The sequence below is a fragment of the Mirounga angustirostris genome, unplaced genomic scaffold (assembly GCF_029215605.1).
Source record: "Mirounga angustirostris isolate CCGP_5_RB_7025 unplaced genomic scaffold, mMirAng1.0.hap1 SCAF_6, whole genome shotgun sequence".
Taxonomy (NCBI): domain Eukaryota; kingdom Metazoa; phylum Chordata; class Mammalia; order Carnivora; family Phocidae; genus Mirounga; species Mirounga angustirostris.
The window spans coordinates 126,980,181-126,996,887 of NW_026991714.1; positions in this window are offsets into that span (position 1 = coordinate 126,980,181).

The window sequence follows — 16,707 nt, forward strand, 5'->3', positions numbered from 1 at the left end:
TATCATCTTTACTTATGTATACCCAGGAGCTGACTTAGATCTGTGTTTTAAAGTGTCAAAGTGTGAGGAAAGAGAAGGTAAGAAGGACAGAGCTAGAGGGCAGCTGGGCCAGGCGACAGTGGTGAGTTGCCTGAGTGCCTCTGGGGCTCCCAGCCAGTCCTCCTGGGGCCTTCCCTCCCCAGGCTCAGAGCTTTATGGATGTTGCTGGCCTCTCCTTGCAGGGAGCCCGGAAGGGCAAAAGGAAGGGAACGTCGAGTGGGCTGTCCGGGTCGCATGAAGATCTGTGAACATACCTCCACTCAGCCCCCCACCCCCATTTGACATCTGGCTGGGGATACTCACCAACCCACAAGGTAGGCTTTCCACAAGGACCAGACCCCATCACTGAGCTGCAGCTCCATCTTGCTCTTCCTATCTGCAACCTAATGCTCCATAAGTCCATGGATGTGTCCCCAGGCTCCCTCTCCCTGAATGGGTCAAGAAGAGAACACGGAGGCCAAAACTGTCCCCAGTGCTGGGGCCCATCCATGTCATGAGGCAGCATTCATGAGAAGCACAAGATGTCCTGGGACGAAGGTCACTCGTGTGCAGAAAGCCATTCACAGGGTCCCTAATCCTGTCCCCAAACACCTGGGAGACTGATTCACTCTGGGGAGGGAAGCACATGATGATCCAAGTTTACCTGCCCCCATTTCACAGAAGAGAAACTGAGTGACAAAGCATTGAAAGAACAAACCTGGGAGTAGAGGTGGAAGAAAGAAACAGGCTTCTGGAATCTTGCTAGTTTCCCTCCTCCCAAGTGGCAGCTTATGACTACAGTGTCACCCCCTTGCCTAACTGTGGCCGAGGGAAAGAAACTGAAACCTACAAAGGGTGTGGTTTTGATGGCCACAATGCAACGCAGTGTCAGTACCATGATGCCCAGGACTTGGGGTCTTCCCCATGAGTCCAGGAAGCAGAAACCAGCACACAGTGTGTGCCCAGACATTTCAGAACCCTTGGCCAGGCCATGTCAGAGTCATCAGAGACTGCCTTGACAGACCTGGCAGCTGAGTCTGCAGCAAAGAGTGACTCACAGCCACAGAGGTGAGACAGAGAGATGCAGCAAGGCTTCTGCTTCAAAGCCCAGGGAAGCTCTGGGAGGGCCCCCCCCCTCCCCAGGCATGGAAGGCTCCCCTTCAAGGGAGATCATGGCTTCCCAGGGAAGTCTTCCCCCCTCTCACTGGGCCGCTTCCACCGTGAAGCCCAAAGCCACGCTTGGGGCCATGAGGTCATGAAAGGGAGGCAATGCCACTGAGAAGTGCCCACCCATTCAGGAGACAGAGCAGTCTCTCTCATCTCCTCTCACAGTGACCTGCCTGGGCTCACGTCCTTCCTTTGTCAGGGAGAGGAATTTTGACAGGACAATCAACATCTTTGCCCTCTCAGCAGTGCCCTCTCAGAAGAGTCCTCTGACTGCCCACCCTTCCATCAGGCGTCCCTACAAGACAAAGATCAAATAGATGTAGCAGTGCAATTGCTGGGTGTCGTTCAGCTGCCAGGACTCTGATGGGAAGCCAAAGCAAGTCCGAGTTAGGGCCCAGGATTCCTCAGAAAGATCGCTATCCCTGATAGAGGCCAGGAAGTTTGGGAGGTCAGGTGGAAAGACTCAGGCTGCTCTGGTGAGCTCTGCCCTCAGGTTGTCCCCTGCAACTGTGTGCAATCTACAAATCAACATCACCTGATGGAGTTTCTGCCCATTCTGGGCCAGACTCTGAGCACATCCGTGAGGGTGAGTCTTGATTACAATATGTGTTCCTCAGAGGGGAGCCAGAAAAGTCATAGGCTAGTGGCAACTCAGCTAGGAAACTTATAAGACCCACACACTGAAGCACCAGGCTTATAGGGCAAGAGGACAGAAACGGAAGGAACGAAGGAAGGAAGGAAGGAAGGAAGGAAAGAAGGGGAAGAGAGGAGGGAAGGAAGGAAGGAAAGGAGGGAGGGATGGACCTTTGGGTTCCTGTTGAGCAAAGGTGATGCCCAGAATCTGCAAAGTTCCTGCATTTAGTAGAACTATTACTTTAAATCCCCTTATCCTTTCCCCCCCCTGCACCTGAGCTTCTGTGTTTATTTTGTTAATTATCTCTCCCACTGGAATGTGGGCTCCATGAGGGCAAGAACATGGAGCTAACTCACCAGTGATACCAGCTTCCAGAACAGTACCTGCCTGTTTAGTAGGGGCTCGACAGATATGTATTGTATTGTGAATGAATGAATGAAGCAAGCAACTTCTAGGACTCCCTTTTCTGGCTACATACTCTGGTTCCCAACCCTTCCTAGCTGGGTTGAGGTAAAAGGACCATACGCTGAAACGTGCACTTCATAGGCATTCAGTTTGATGATCTTGAACAATTGTATATATTCAGATAACTGCCACCCAAAACAGGATATGGAATGTTTCTATGACCAAAGTCTTCCCCCTGGCCCATTTCCAAATCAAGGCCCCTTATCCTGAGCAACCACATTCTGACTTCTCTCCCTGGAGATTAGGTTTTCCTGCCAGCAGCCTTCATATAAAGAGAACAAGCCACTTTGTCCTTTCAGCAGCTAGCTTCTTTGCTGTGCATGTTTTTGAGACCCATCCATGTTGCTGCATGTCTCTGCTGTCCATTCTTTTCCATTCAGAGTGTCTGTGCTGGATGAATGGCCCATCAATCGCTTATCTGGTTTCCTACGGGCAAGCTTTGGGGATGTTTCCCCTTTGGGGCAATAATGAATGAATCTGCAATGGATTTTCTTGTACAAGTCTTCTTGTGGACATGGGTTTTCATTTCACTTGAAGAAATTCCCAGGAGTGGAATTAATGATTCTTAGGATAGACGAATGTTGAACATTATTAAAAAACTGCCAACCTATTTTCCCAAGTGGTTGTGACATCTCATGCTTCCACCAGCAACCGATGAGCATTTTAGTTCTTTCACGTGCTCACCAACATTTACTGTTCTCAGTCTTTTAAACTCAGTCATTCCTGTGAGTATGTAGCGTTACTCACGGTAGCTTTTTCTCAGAAATGCTTTTATTGAGATATAATTTACACACCCTCCCGTTTACCCACGTAAGTTGTACAATTGGTGGCTTTAACTATAGTCACAATGTGGTGCATCCATCAGCACCATCAATTTTAGAACACTTTCATTACCCCAGGAAGGGTAATGCACGCCTTAGCCTTCAACCACCCTCTTCAATCTCCCTCCTAACTCCGTCCAAGCCTTACGTCAACCCTTAATCTACTCCATTTTTATAGATTTCCCCATCCCGGACATTTCCTGTAAATGGGATAAGGAAGTGTGTGGTCTTTTGTGATAGGTTTCTCTCACTTAGCATTGTATTTTTGAAGTTCATGTACATTGTGGCTTGCACCAGCACTTCATCATTATTATTATTATTGCTGAATAATAGTCATTTGTAAAAACATACCACATCTTATTTACCCAATACTCATTTGATGGACATTTATGTGGTCTCCACCTTTTCTATTATGAATACTGCTGGATGAATATTTGTGTACAAGTTTCTGTGGGGACATATGTTTTCATTTCTCTTGGGTATATACCTGAGTGGAACTGCTGGATCAGATGGTGACTCCAGGTTTAGCCTTTGAGGAGCTGCCAAAATGTTTTCAAAAGTGACTGTACCACAATTGCACTACTGGGTATTTACCCCAAAGATACAAATGTAGTGATCCGAAGGGGCACCTGCACCCCAACGTTTATAGCAGCAGTGTCCACAATAGCCAAACTATGGAAAGAGCCCAGATGTCCATCGACAGATGAATGGATAAAGATGTGGTATATATATATACAACGGAATATTATGCAGCCATCAAAAATGCAATCCTGCCATTTGCAATGATGTGGATGGAACTAGAGGGTATTGATTATGCTAAGCAAAATAAGTCCATCAGAGAAAGACTATTATCATGTTATCTCACTCATATGTGGAATTTGAGAAACAAGGCAGAGGGTCATAGGGGAAGAGAGGAAAAACTGAAACAAGACGGAACCAGGGAGGGAGACAAACCATAAGAGACTCTTCATCTCAGGAAACAAACTGAGGGTTGCTGGAGTGGAGGGGGGTGGGAGGGATGGGGTGGCCTGGTGATGGACATTGGGGAGGGTATGTGCTATGGTGAGTGCTGTGTATTGTGTAAGACTGATGAATCACAGACCTGTACCCTGAAACAAATAATACATTTTAAAAAAAAGTAAAAAAAAAAAGTGGCTGTATCATTTCACAATCTTACCAGCAGCATATGAGGATTCCAGTTTCCCCACATCCTTGCCAACACTTGTACTGTCTTTTTAAAGAAGACACCCTAAGTATAAATTATCTCATGATGGTTTTGACTTGCATTTCCCTGATGAGGATAATGAGATTGAGCATCTTTTCTTGTGCTTATAGACCATTTGTGAGTCTTCACTGGAGAAGTGTCTACTCAATTTTTACTTGGGTCATTTGTCTTTTTATTATGGAGTTGCAAGAGTTCTTTGTATGTTCTATGCAGAAGTCCCTTATCAGATATGTGATAAGCAAACATTTTCTCCCATTCCGTGGGCTGTCTTTTCTTTTACGTGATAATAACCTCTGAAGCACCAAAGTTTTTAATCTTGACAAAGTCCAAATTATCTATTTTTTCTTTTTCCTTAGGTGTAATAACTGAGACTAGTGATGTTGAACAATTTTGATGTGCTCAATGGTTCATTTTTGTATCTTTTGTGAAGTGTCTATTTAAATCTTTTGCTATTTTTCTTTTCTTTTTTTTTTTTTTTTTGCTATTTTTCTTATTGAGTTATCTTCCTTCTTTTTAAAAGATTTTATTCATTTATTTGACACAGACAGCGAGGGAGGGAACACAAGCAGGGGGAGTGGTAGAGGGAGAAGCAGGCTCTCCACCGAGCAGGGAGCCCGATTTAGGGCTCGATCCCAGGACCCTGGGATCATGACCTGAGCCAAAGGCAGATGCTTAGTGACTGAGCCAGCCAGGCGTTAAAAAAAAAAAAAAAAAAAAAAACCTGTTGGATTTTTATAGGGATTAAATTAATCTACAGAACAACATGGAGTCTTCCCATCCATGAACATAGTATATATCTTTTCTTATTCCCTCTAGTTCTTTAAGAACTTTTTAAATTTCTATCAAAAATGCTTTGTTGTTTCCAGTGCAGATATCCTGCCAATGGTTTTTTAGATTTATTCCTTTCTATATGATATTTGTGATGCTATTTAAAAAAATATATTTAGAATATATTGTTTTCCAATTATTCTTTAATAGTATACAGAAGGAAATTTTTTTTTTATCTTGACTTTGTATCCTTGACGTTTCTAAATTTGCTTGCCAATATTGGCAATTTGGGGTAGAATTCATAGAGTTTTTCATATGCACAATTATGTCTTCGGCAAATAATAACAGTTTTCCTTTTCCTATCTTTATGCATTTCATTTCTTTTTCTTGCTATTATACTCGCTAGGATTTTAAGTGCAATGTTGAATGGAAGAGCAGACATGCTTGCCTGCTCCCTTATCTTAGGAATAAAGGATCTAATATTTCACCATTAAGTATAATATTAGCTGCAGGTTTTTTGTAGATGTTCCGTATCAAGTTAATGAAGTTTCCTTCTATTCCTAGTTTTCTAAGAGATTCCTATTTTGAATCCCACCCCCAGCTTTAACAACAGTACTGAGCCCTCTTACTGTTTCCTTCTGCCACAATCAGTATGACCCAAATGCACAGTGACTTCCTTTATTCTCAGGAACCAGCTCCGTGCCTAAAGTTTCCTATACATTTCCCTCCTACTAGGCCCCACGAAACAGATGAAAGATGGCAGCAGGGGCCTTGTCTCAAGGAGCTTGGGGTTTGATAGGAGAGATAAGATACATGCAGGTAATAATTCTTAAGTCTGTGTAAGAAGGGCCATAAATGATGCCATAAACTCTCTGGAGGCCCCAAGTAGGAGGGAGAGAATGTCCAGCAGTGGTGAAGTTGAGGGAAAGATTTAAGAAACGGATGGAGTTGAATTTGCCTTGAATGGTGACTAATATCTGGAGAGGCAGAGCAGAGTAGAAAAAGTTGGGAAGATGGAACATGACGGATGGCTCCGCGGTAGAGCCCTCTTCAGGCACAATTAAGGGTCCAGCCCGCAAGAAACTCTGGATCTTCTCCTTGAGGAATAACCCTGTGATTGGTAGAGGAATTAAGTCAAGAGACACTGCAGAGCAAGCCTGAAGAGGAGCAGCATGTGCACAGACTTCTCCCCTCTACGCCCAGCTCTTCTGAGCTATGACAAGACCGGCTGTCCATAACTGACATATCTAGTCTCATTCAAGACTTTGGCACTGCCCAGGGAGCCAGGACCGGAATGGAGGCGCTGGTGACTGGCCAGGGAGTTGGCCTAACCTGAGACCAGTGGCCAACAAGGGAGCTCCTTAGTCCTCCTCCCAGGCAATCCCAGGTGTCTCTCTTCCTGAGAAGCCAATGGTTGGCCCAGAGCTCCTTCTTTTCTCCTCTTCTCAGAGGAAGGATCCTGGGGGAGTATTTGGGGAGGCCTGGGTGTGGAAGGAGGCTGGGAGAATGCATGCCCTGTCTGGTTCTGAGCTAACTCTGAATGGGAAGGCACCACAGGCCCAGAAAGACGGGGGGGCACGAGGGACTGGTCAGTGAGGTCAGAGCATCTCAGGGACCGGGGATTCTGGGAACGGACCTAGACTTGAGGGCTCAGCTTCTGGCTCCTGTGACCAGAGACAAGTGCCTTAACCGCTCCGTATCTCACTTTCCTCATCTTTAAAAGGTTAGAACAGACAACCCACCTCCTGGGGTCGCAGCAAGGATGAAATAAAACGATCCTTGTGACTTGGCTTGTAGTAATAATGCGATACCTGCTAGTTATTTGTGCGGCACGTACCAGTCAGTCCTCGGGCCTGCGTCTGTGTGAAAGCACGTGCCTGGGCTTCCTGCCCTTTTCCTTGAAGGCGATCCCCAATGACAACCTGGCAGCCTGAAGAACCCCCAAACATCCCGCACACGTCCCAGCCGCCTGGGCAGAGGGATGAGACCCCACCCCCACCCCCCAACCCCCGCCGCGCTGTGCCTGGCGGTGACTGTCCCCTGCTGGGCGCGCCCAGTGGCAGAACACCGTGCGCGCGTGCAGTTCCACACACGCGCACACACACGCGCGCGCGCGGAGGGCTCGGGTTAGCACGGCGGGGCTGGTGCGCGGAGCGGGGTCATTGTTCCGCAACGGCCCCCGGCCCGGCTCCGCGCGGGGAGCTGTCGCTCATGCCCCCTGTCAGGCGGGGCCCCGTCGGCCTCCTGGGCTCGCGACCCCAGCTCCGAAGCCACGTCTGCCCTCCCACGCGTCCCTGCGAGCGGGAAGGCGGGAGCGAGCCGGGCGCCGTGGCCGGGCCCGGGGCTTCCCCGCTGTTGCCGGGGAGACTTCCGCGGGGCCCGTCCGGCCGCCGAGTGCGGGGCGCCGGTCCCGGGCGGGTGCCCACCCTCCACCCTCCACCAGCCTACCCCCGGCCCCGGTCCTCTCCCGCGAGCGGAGGGAAGGCTCCCGAGCGCCTCCGAGGCCGCGGGATGCGGGGCACAGGCCCAGGGGCCGGTGGAAGCGGAGCCGAGCAGGAGAAAGAGAGGGGAGGGGGAGCGAGGAGCTCGCGGCCGAGGGAACAGCAGATTGCGCCCAGCCAATGGCAAGGGCTGGGGAATCTCCTGGCCGGGCCTCTGTCCCGTGATCTTTGTCCCCAGGTCTCACCTAGCAAGCAGTCAGTGAACTCTCTGGCCCTGGCCCTGGTCCGAAGAACCTTCTCCCCTTGTGTCTGTCACCCAGCTTGTCAGTCGCCTGGTCATGCACTCTGCCCAGAGACATTACCTGTTCCTGGCCACACTACGTGATCTGCAGACATACCCTCGGGACAGAATAACCTGTTACAAGACCCTTCTCTGGTAAGCAACCTGTACACGTGAGCATGGATGCACAAACACACACACACACACACTCCTGCTGCCCTGTGCTTCACAGAGGAGAACCTCCAGGAGAAGGGCTGGAGAGGGTCAGCTGGTAACACAGGCAGCTGGCTGGAGAAGCACACGGCCTCTTCAACACCAGGGTCACTCAGCCAAGCACCTGTGGCACATTCTGTCTGGCTTGGACTCTAGGACGCACCACCACAGAGGAGCCTACTGAGGGAAGTGTCACTTTAGAGACTCATCTCTCTGTGTTTCTAAACTCATCCACGGCCCTTCTACATGTTCACTTTTTTTTTTTTTTTTTTTTAGAGAATTTATTTACTTATTTGAAAGAGAAAGAGAGACAAGCAGGAGGAGGGAAGAGGGGAGAAGGTCAGAGTGAGAGGGAGAAGTAGGCTCCCTTGGAGCAGGGAGCCTGACACAGGGCTCCATCCCAGGGCCCCCAGTTCATAATATGAGCCAAAGACAGATGCTGAACCAACTGAGCCATCCAGGCGCCCCTCCGGTTTCACCCTAAATGGCCCCATGGGATTTAGCACCACCATCTCCTCCAGAAAGTCTTCCCTGATTCTCCCAACCTGGTCTGCTGTGTGCCTCTTCTCACTGTGTGCGAAGCTCCATCATCCAGTCATAAGGATCTCCTCCACTATGGTGATTGCCCAAGGTCAGGAGCTCCATATGACCTCAGCACTTAGCACTATGCCTATGACCATGTGATGTTCCATAAACATTCACTGAAGGTAAGAACCAACATAGTCATGGAGGTGTGGGGGCCCCATCCCTTATTTCACTCAAGCACCTCCAGAAGCCAGTGGTGCCAGGACAGGATCGAGAAGGGCAGACCAGCCTGGCCCCCTCTCCTCTGAGAAGGAAGAGGGGAGTCGACTCCCCCTAGCTCTCTGGGTTGTCTGCTGCCTGTGACTCAGCTTGGGCCAAGGGACAGGGAAGATTCCAAAGCCCAAGAGGGCCCTTCCCCCATCTCTCCACACAGAGAACTGGCTGGGGCAAATGCCAGGCCAGATGCAGGAGCTGGCTTCCCTCCCTTCTCCACATTGACTGTATCCCAAGGGAAATCCTGAGGTCAGAGTTGTGAGGACATTGTGTACAGCGCTGGCCTCTTGCCCTGCTGCCACGATGCCATGGGCAGTGTGGATGGACAAATACGTGGGGCTGGTTGGATCACAACTGGTCTCGGTGCGCTTGTTTATTTGAGCAAGCTGACACTTTAATCTCAGGACCTAAAAGGGCTGAGCCACAGCAGCTGGGAGAAGGCTTGGGTCCAACACCTATAGGTCATGGGGGAGGGGATGGGCCTAGTCTCTGGGACTCATGGGGTAGGGACTTAGGTCAAGGGAATGTATCATCTTTACTTATGTATACCCAGGAGCTGACTTAGATCTGTGTTTTAAAGTGTCAAAGTGTGAGGAAAGAGAAGGTAAGAAGGACAGAGCCAGAGGGCAGCTGGGCCAGGCGACAGTGGTGAGTTGCCTGAGTGCCTCTGGGGCTCCCAGCCAGTCCTCCTGGGGCCTTCCCTCCCCAGGCTCAGAGCCTTATGGATGTTGCTGGCCTCTCCTTGCAGGGAGCCCGGAAGGGCAAAAGGAAGGGAACGCCGAGTGGGCTGTCCGGGTTGCATGAAGATCTGTGAACATACCTCCACTCAGCCCCCCACCCCCATTTGACATCTGGCTGGGGATACTCACCAACCCACAAGGTAGGCTTTCCACAAGGACCAGACCCCATCACTGAGCTGCAGCTCCATCTTGCTCTTCCTATCTGCAACCTAATGCTCCATAAGTCCATGGATGTGTCCCCAGGCTCCCTCTCCCTGAATGGGTCAAGAAGAGAACACGGAGGCCAAAACTGTCCCCAGTGCTGGGGCCCATCCATGTCATGAGGCAGCATTCATGAGAAGCACAAGATGTCCTGGGACGAAGGTCACTCGTGTGCAGAAAGCCATTCACAGGGTCCCTAATCCTGTCCCCAAACACCTGGGAGACTGATTCACTCTGGGGAGGGAAGCACATGATGATCCAAGTTTGCCTGCCCCCATTTCACAGAAGAGAAACTGAGTGACAAAGCATTGAAAGAACAAACCTGGGAGTAGAGGTGGAAGAAAGAAACAGGCTTCTGGAATCTTGCTAGTTTCCCTCCTCCCAAGTGGCAGCTTATGACTACAGTGTCACCCCCTTGCCTAACTGTGGCCGAGGGAAAGAAACTGAAACCTACAAAGGGTGTGGTTTTGATGGCCACAATGCAACGCAGTGTCAGTACCATGATGCCCAGGACTTGGGGTCTTCCCCATGAGTCCAGGAAGCAGAAACCAGCACACAGTGTGTGCCCAGACATTTCAGAACCCTTGGCCAGGCCATGTCAGAGTCATCAGAGACTGCCTTGACAGACCTGGCAGCTGAGTCTGCAGCAAAGAGTGACTCACAGCCACAGAGGTGAGACAGAGAGATGCAGCAAGGCTTCTGCTTCAAAGCCCAGGGAAGCTCTGGGAGGGCCCCCCCCCTCCCCAGGCATGGAAGGCTCCCCTTCAAGGGAGATCATGGCTTCCCAGGGAAGTCTTCCCCCCTCTCACTGGGCCGCTTCCACCGTGAAGCCCAAAGCCACGCTTGGGGCCATGAGGTCATGAAAGGGAGGCAATGCCACTGAGAAGTGCCCACCCATTCAGGAGACAGAGCAGTCTCTCTCATCTCCTCTCACAGTGACCTGCCTGGGCTCACGTCCTTCCTTTGTCAGGGAGAGGAATTTTGACAGGACAATCAACATCTTTGCCCTCTCAGCAGTCCCCTCTCAGAAGAGTCCTCTGACTGCCCACCCTTCCATCAGGCGTCCCTACAAGACAAAGATCAAATAGATGTAGCAGTGCAATTGCTGGGTGTCGTTCAGCTGCCAGGACTCTGATGGGAAGCCAAAGCAAGTCCGAGTTAGGGCCCAGGATTCCTCAGAAAGATCGCTATCCCTGATAGAGGCCAGGAAGTTTGGGAGGTCAGGTGGAAAGACTCAGGCTGCTCTGGTGAGCTCTGCCCTCAGGTTGTCCCCTGCAACTGTGTGCAATCTACAAATCAACATCACCTGATGGAGTTTCTGCCCATTCTGGGCCAGACTCTGAGCACATCCGTGAGGGTGAGTCTTGATTACAATATGTGTTCCTCAGAGGGGAGCCAGAAAAGTCATAGGCTAGTGGCAACTCAGCTAGGAAACTTATAAGACCCACACACTGAAGCACCAGGCTTATAGGGCAAGAGGACAGAAACAGGAAGGAAGGAAGGAAGGAAGGAAGGAAGGAAGGAAGGAAGGAAGGAAGGAAGGAAGGAAGGAAGGAAGGAAGGAAAGAAGGGGAAGAGAGGAGGGAAGGAAGGAAGGAAAGGAGGGAGGGATGGACCTTTGGGTTCCTGTTGAGCAAAAGTGATGCCCAGAATCTGCAAAGTTCCTGCATTTAGTAGAACTATTACTTTAAATCCCCTTATCCTTTCCCCCCCCTGCACCTGAGCTTCTGTGTTTATTTTGTTAATTATCTCTCCCACTGGAATGTAGGCTCCATGAGGGCAAGAACATGGAGCTAACTCACCAGTGATACCAGCTTCCAGAACAGTGCCTGCCTGTTTAGTAGGGGCTCGACAGATATGTATTGTATTGTGAATGAATGAATGAAGCAAGCAACTTCTAGGACTCCCTTTTCTGGCTACATACTCTGGTTCCCAACCCTTCCTAGCTGGGTTGAGGTAAAAGGACCATACGCTGAAACGTGCACTTCATAGGCGTTCAGTTTGATGATCTTGAACAATTGTATATATTCAGATAACTGCCACCCAAAACAGGATATGGAATGTTTCTATGACCAAAGTCTTCCCCCTGGCCCATTTCCAAATCAAGGCCCCTTATCCTGAGCAACCACATTCTGACTTCTCTCCCTGGAGATTAGGTTTTCCTGCCAGCAGCCTTCATATAAAGGGAACAAGCCACTTTGTCCTTTCAGCGGCTAGCTTCTTTGCTGTGCATGTTTTTGAGACCCATCCATGTTGCTGCATGTCTCTGCTGTCCATTCTTTTCCATTCAGAGTGTCTGTGCTGGATGAATGGCCCATCAATCGCTTATCTGGTTTCCTACGGGCAAGCTTTGGGGATGTTTCCCCTTTGGGGCAATAATGAATGAATCTGCAATGGATTTTCTTGTACAAGTTTTCTTGTGGACATGGGTTTTCATTTCACTTGAAGAAATTCCCAGGAGTGGAATTAATGATTCTTAGGATAGACGAATGTTGAACATTATAAAAAAACTGCCAACCATTTTCCCAAGTGGTTGTGACATCTCATGCTTCCACCAGCAACGGATGAGCATTTTAGTTCTTTCACGTGCTCACCAACATTTACTGTTCTCAGTCTTTTAAACTCAGTCATTCCTGTGAGTATGTAGCGTTACTCACGGTAGCTTTTTCTCAGAAATGCTTTTATTGAGATATAATTTACACACCCTCCCGTTTACCCACGTAAGTTGTACAATTGGTGGCTTTAACTATAGTCACAATGTGGTGCATCCATCAGCACCATCAATTTTAGAACACTTTCATTACCCCAGGAAGGGTAATGCACGCCTTAGCCTTCAACCACCCTCTTCAATCTCCCTCCTAACTCCGTCCAAGCCTTACGTCAACCCTTAATCTACTCCATTTTTATAGATTTCCCCATCCCGGACATTTCCTGTAAATGGGATAAGGAAGTGTGTGGTCTTTTGTGATAGGTTTCTCTCACTTAGCATTGTATTTTTGAAGTTCATGTACATTGTGGCTTGCACCAGCACTTCATCATTATTATTATTATTGCTGAATAATAGTCATTTGTAAAAACATACCACATCTTATTTACCCAATACTCATTTGATGGACATTTATGTGGTCTCCACCTTTTCTATTATGAATACTGCTGGATGAATATTTGTGTACAAGTTTCTGTGGGGACATATGTTTTCATTTCTCTTGGGTATATACCTGAGTGGAACTGCTGGATCAGATGGTGACTCCAGGTTTAGCCTTTGAGGAGCTGCCAAAATGTTTTCAAAAGTGACTGTACCACAATTGCACTACTGGGTATTTACCCCAAAGATACAAATGTAGTGATCCGAAGGGGCACCTGCACCCCAACGTTTATAGCAGCAGTGTCCACAATAGCCAAACTATGGAAAGAGCCCAGATGTCCATCGACAGATGAATGGATAAAGATGTGGTATATATATATATATATATACAACGGAATATTATGCAGCCATCAAAAATGCAATCCTGCCATTTGCAATGATGTGGATGGAACTAGAGGGTATTGATTATGCTAAGCAAAATAAGTCCATCAGAGAAAGACTATTATCATGTTATCTCACTCATATGTGGAATTTGAGAAACAAGGCAGAGGGTCATAGGGGAAGAGAGGAAAAACTGAAACAAGACGGAACCAGGGAGGGAGACAAACCTAAGAGACTCTTCATCTCAGGAAACAAACTGAGGGTTGCTGGAGTGGAGGGGAGTGGGAGGGATGGGGTGGCCTGGTGATGGACATTGGGGAGGGTATGTGCTACGGTGAGTGCTGTGTATTGTGTAAGACTGATGAATCACAGACCTGTACCCTGAAACAAATAATACATTAAAAAAAAAGTGGCTGTATCATTTCACAATCTTACCAGCAGCATATGAGGATTCCAGTTTCCCCACATCCTTGCCAACACTTGTACTGTCTTTTTAAAGAAGACACCCTAAGTATAAATTATCTCATGATGGTTTTGACTTGCATTTCCCTGGTGAGGATAATGAGATCGAGCATCTTTTCTTGTGCTTATAGACCATTTGTGAGTCTTCACTGGAGAAGTGTCTACTCAATTTTTACTTGGGTCATTTGTCTTTTTATTATGGAGTTGCAAGAGTTCTTTGTATGTTCTATGCAGAAGTCCCTTATCAGATATGTGATAAGCAAACATTTTCTCCCATTCCGTGGGCTGTCTTTTCTTTTACGTGATAATAACCTCTGAAGCACCAAAGTTTTTAATCTTGACAAAGTCCAAATTATCTATTTTTTCTTTTTCCTTAGGTGTAATAACTGAGACTAGTGATGTTGAACAATTTTGATGTGCTCAATGGTTCATTTTTGTATCTTCTTTTGTGAAGTGTCTATTCAAATCTTTTGCTATTTTTCTTATTGAGTTGTTTATCTTCCTTTTTTTTAAAAGATTTTATTTATTTATTTGACAGAGACAGCGAGGGAGGGAACACAAGCAGGGGGAGTGGTAGAGGGAGAAGCAGGCTCTCCGCCGAGCAGGGAGCCCGATGCAGGGCTCGATCCCAGGACCCTGGGATCATGACCTGAGCCAAAGGCAGATGCTTAGCGACAGAGCCAGCCAGGCGTTAAAAAAAAGAAAAGAACAAAAAAAAACCTGTTGGATTTTTATAGGGATTAAATTAATCTACAGAACAACATGGAGTCTTCCCATCCATGAACATAGTATATATCTTTTCTTATTCCCTCTAGTTCTTTAAGAACTTTTTAAATTTCTATCAAAAATGCTTTGTTGTTTTCAGTGCAGATATCCTGCCAATAGTTTTTTAGATTCATTCCTTTCTATATGATATTTGTGATGCTATTTAAAAAAATATATTTAGAATATATTGTTTTCCAATTATTCTTTAATAGTATACAGAAGGAAATTTTTTTTATCTTGACTTTGTATCCTTGACGTTTCTAAATTTGCTTGCCAATATTGGCAATTTGGGGTGGAATTCATAGAGTTTTTCATATGCACAATTATGTCTTCGGCAAATAATAACAGTTTTCCTTTTCCTATCTTTATGCATTTCATTTCTTTTTCTTGCTATTATACTCGCTAGGATTTTAAGTGCAATGTTGAATGGAAGAGGTAAGAGCAGACATGCTTGCCTGCTCCCTTATCTTAGGAATAAAGGATCTAATATTTCACCATTAAGTATAATATTAGCTGCAGGTTTTTTGTAGATGTTCCGTATCAAGTTAATGAAGTTTCCTTCTATTCCTAGTTTTCTAAGAGATTCCTATTTTGAATCCCACCCCCAGCTTTAACAACAGTACTGAGCCTTCTTACTGTTTCCTTCTGCCACAATCAGTATGACCCAAATGCACAGTGACTTCCTTTATTCTCAGGAACCAGCTCCGTGCCTAAAGTTTCCTATACATTTCCCTCCTACTAGGCCCCACGAAACAGATGAAAGATGGCAGCAGGGGCCTTGTCTCAAGGAGCTTGGGGTTTGATAGGAGAGATAAGATACATGCAGGTAATAATTCTTAAGTCTGTGTAAGAAGGGCCATAAATGATGCCATAAACTCTCTGGAGGCCCCAAGTAGGAGGGAGAGAATGTCCAGCAGTGGTGAAGTTGAGGGAAAGATTTAAGAAACGGATGGAGTTGAATTTGCCTTGAATGGTGACTAGTATTTGGAGAGGCAGAGCAGAGGGGAAGAAAAAGTTGGGAAGATGGAACATGATGGATGGCTCCGCAGTAGAGCCCTCTTCAGGCACAATTAAGGGTCCAGCCCGCAAGAAACTCTGGATCTTCTCCTTGAGGAATAACCCTGTGATTGGTAGAGGAATTAAGTCAAGAGACACTGCAGAGCAAGCCTGAAGAGGAGCAGCATGTGCACAGACTTCTCCCCTCCACGCCCAGCTCTTCTGAGCTATGGCAAGACCGGCTGTCCATAACTGAAATATCTAGTCTCATTGAAGACTTTGGCACTGCCCAGGGAGCCAGGACCAGAATGGAGGCGCTGGTGACTGGCCAGGGAGTTGGCCTAACCTGAGACCAGTGGCCAACAAGGGAGCTCCTTAGTCCTCCTCCCAGGCAATCCCAGGTTCCTGAGAAGCCAATGGTTGGCCCAGAGCTCCTTCTTTTCTCCTCTTCTCAGAGGAAGGATCCTGGGGGAGTATTTGGGGAGGCCTGGGTGTGGAAGGAGGCTGGGAGAATGCATGCCCTGTCTGGTTCTGAGCTAACTCTGAATGGGAAGGCACCACAGGCCCAGAAAGACGGGGGGGCACGAGGGACTGGTCAGTGAGGTCAGAGCATCTCAGGGACCGGGGATTCTGGGAACGGACCTAGACTTGAGGGCTCAGCTTCTGGCTCCTGTGACCAGAGACAAGTGCCTTAACCGCTCCGTATCTCACTTTCCTCATCTTTAAAAGGTTAGAACAGACAACCCACCTCCTGGGGTCGCAGCAAGGATGAAATAAAACGATCCTTGTGACTTGGCTTGTAGTAATAATGCGATACCTGCTAGTTATTTGTGCGGCACGTACCAGTCAGTCCTCGGGCCTGCGTCTGTGTGAAAGCACGTGCCTGGGCTTCCTGCCCTTTTCCTTGAAGGCGATCCCCAATGACAACCTGGCAGCCTGAAGAACCCCCAAACATCCCGCACACGTCCCAGCCGCCTGGGCAGAGGGATGAGACCCCACCCCCCACCCCCCCGCCGCGCTGTGCCTGGCGGTGACTGTCCCCTGCTGGGCGCGCCCAGTGGCAGAACACCGTGCGCGCGTGCAGTTCCACACACGCGCACACACACGCGCGCGCGCGGAGGGCTCGGGTTAGCACGGCGGGGCTGGTGCGCGGAGCGGGGTCATTGTTCCGCAACGGCCCCCCGCCCGGCTCCGCGCGGGGAGCTGTCGCTCATGCCCCCTGTCAGGCGGGGCCCCGTCGGCCTCCT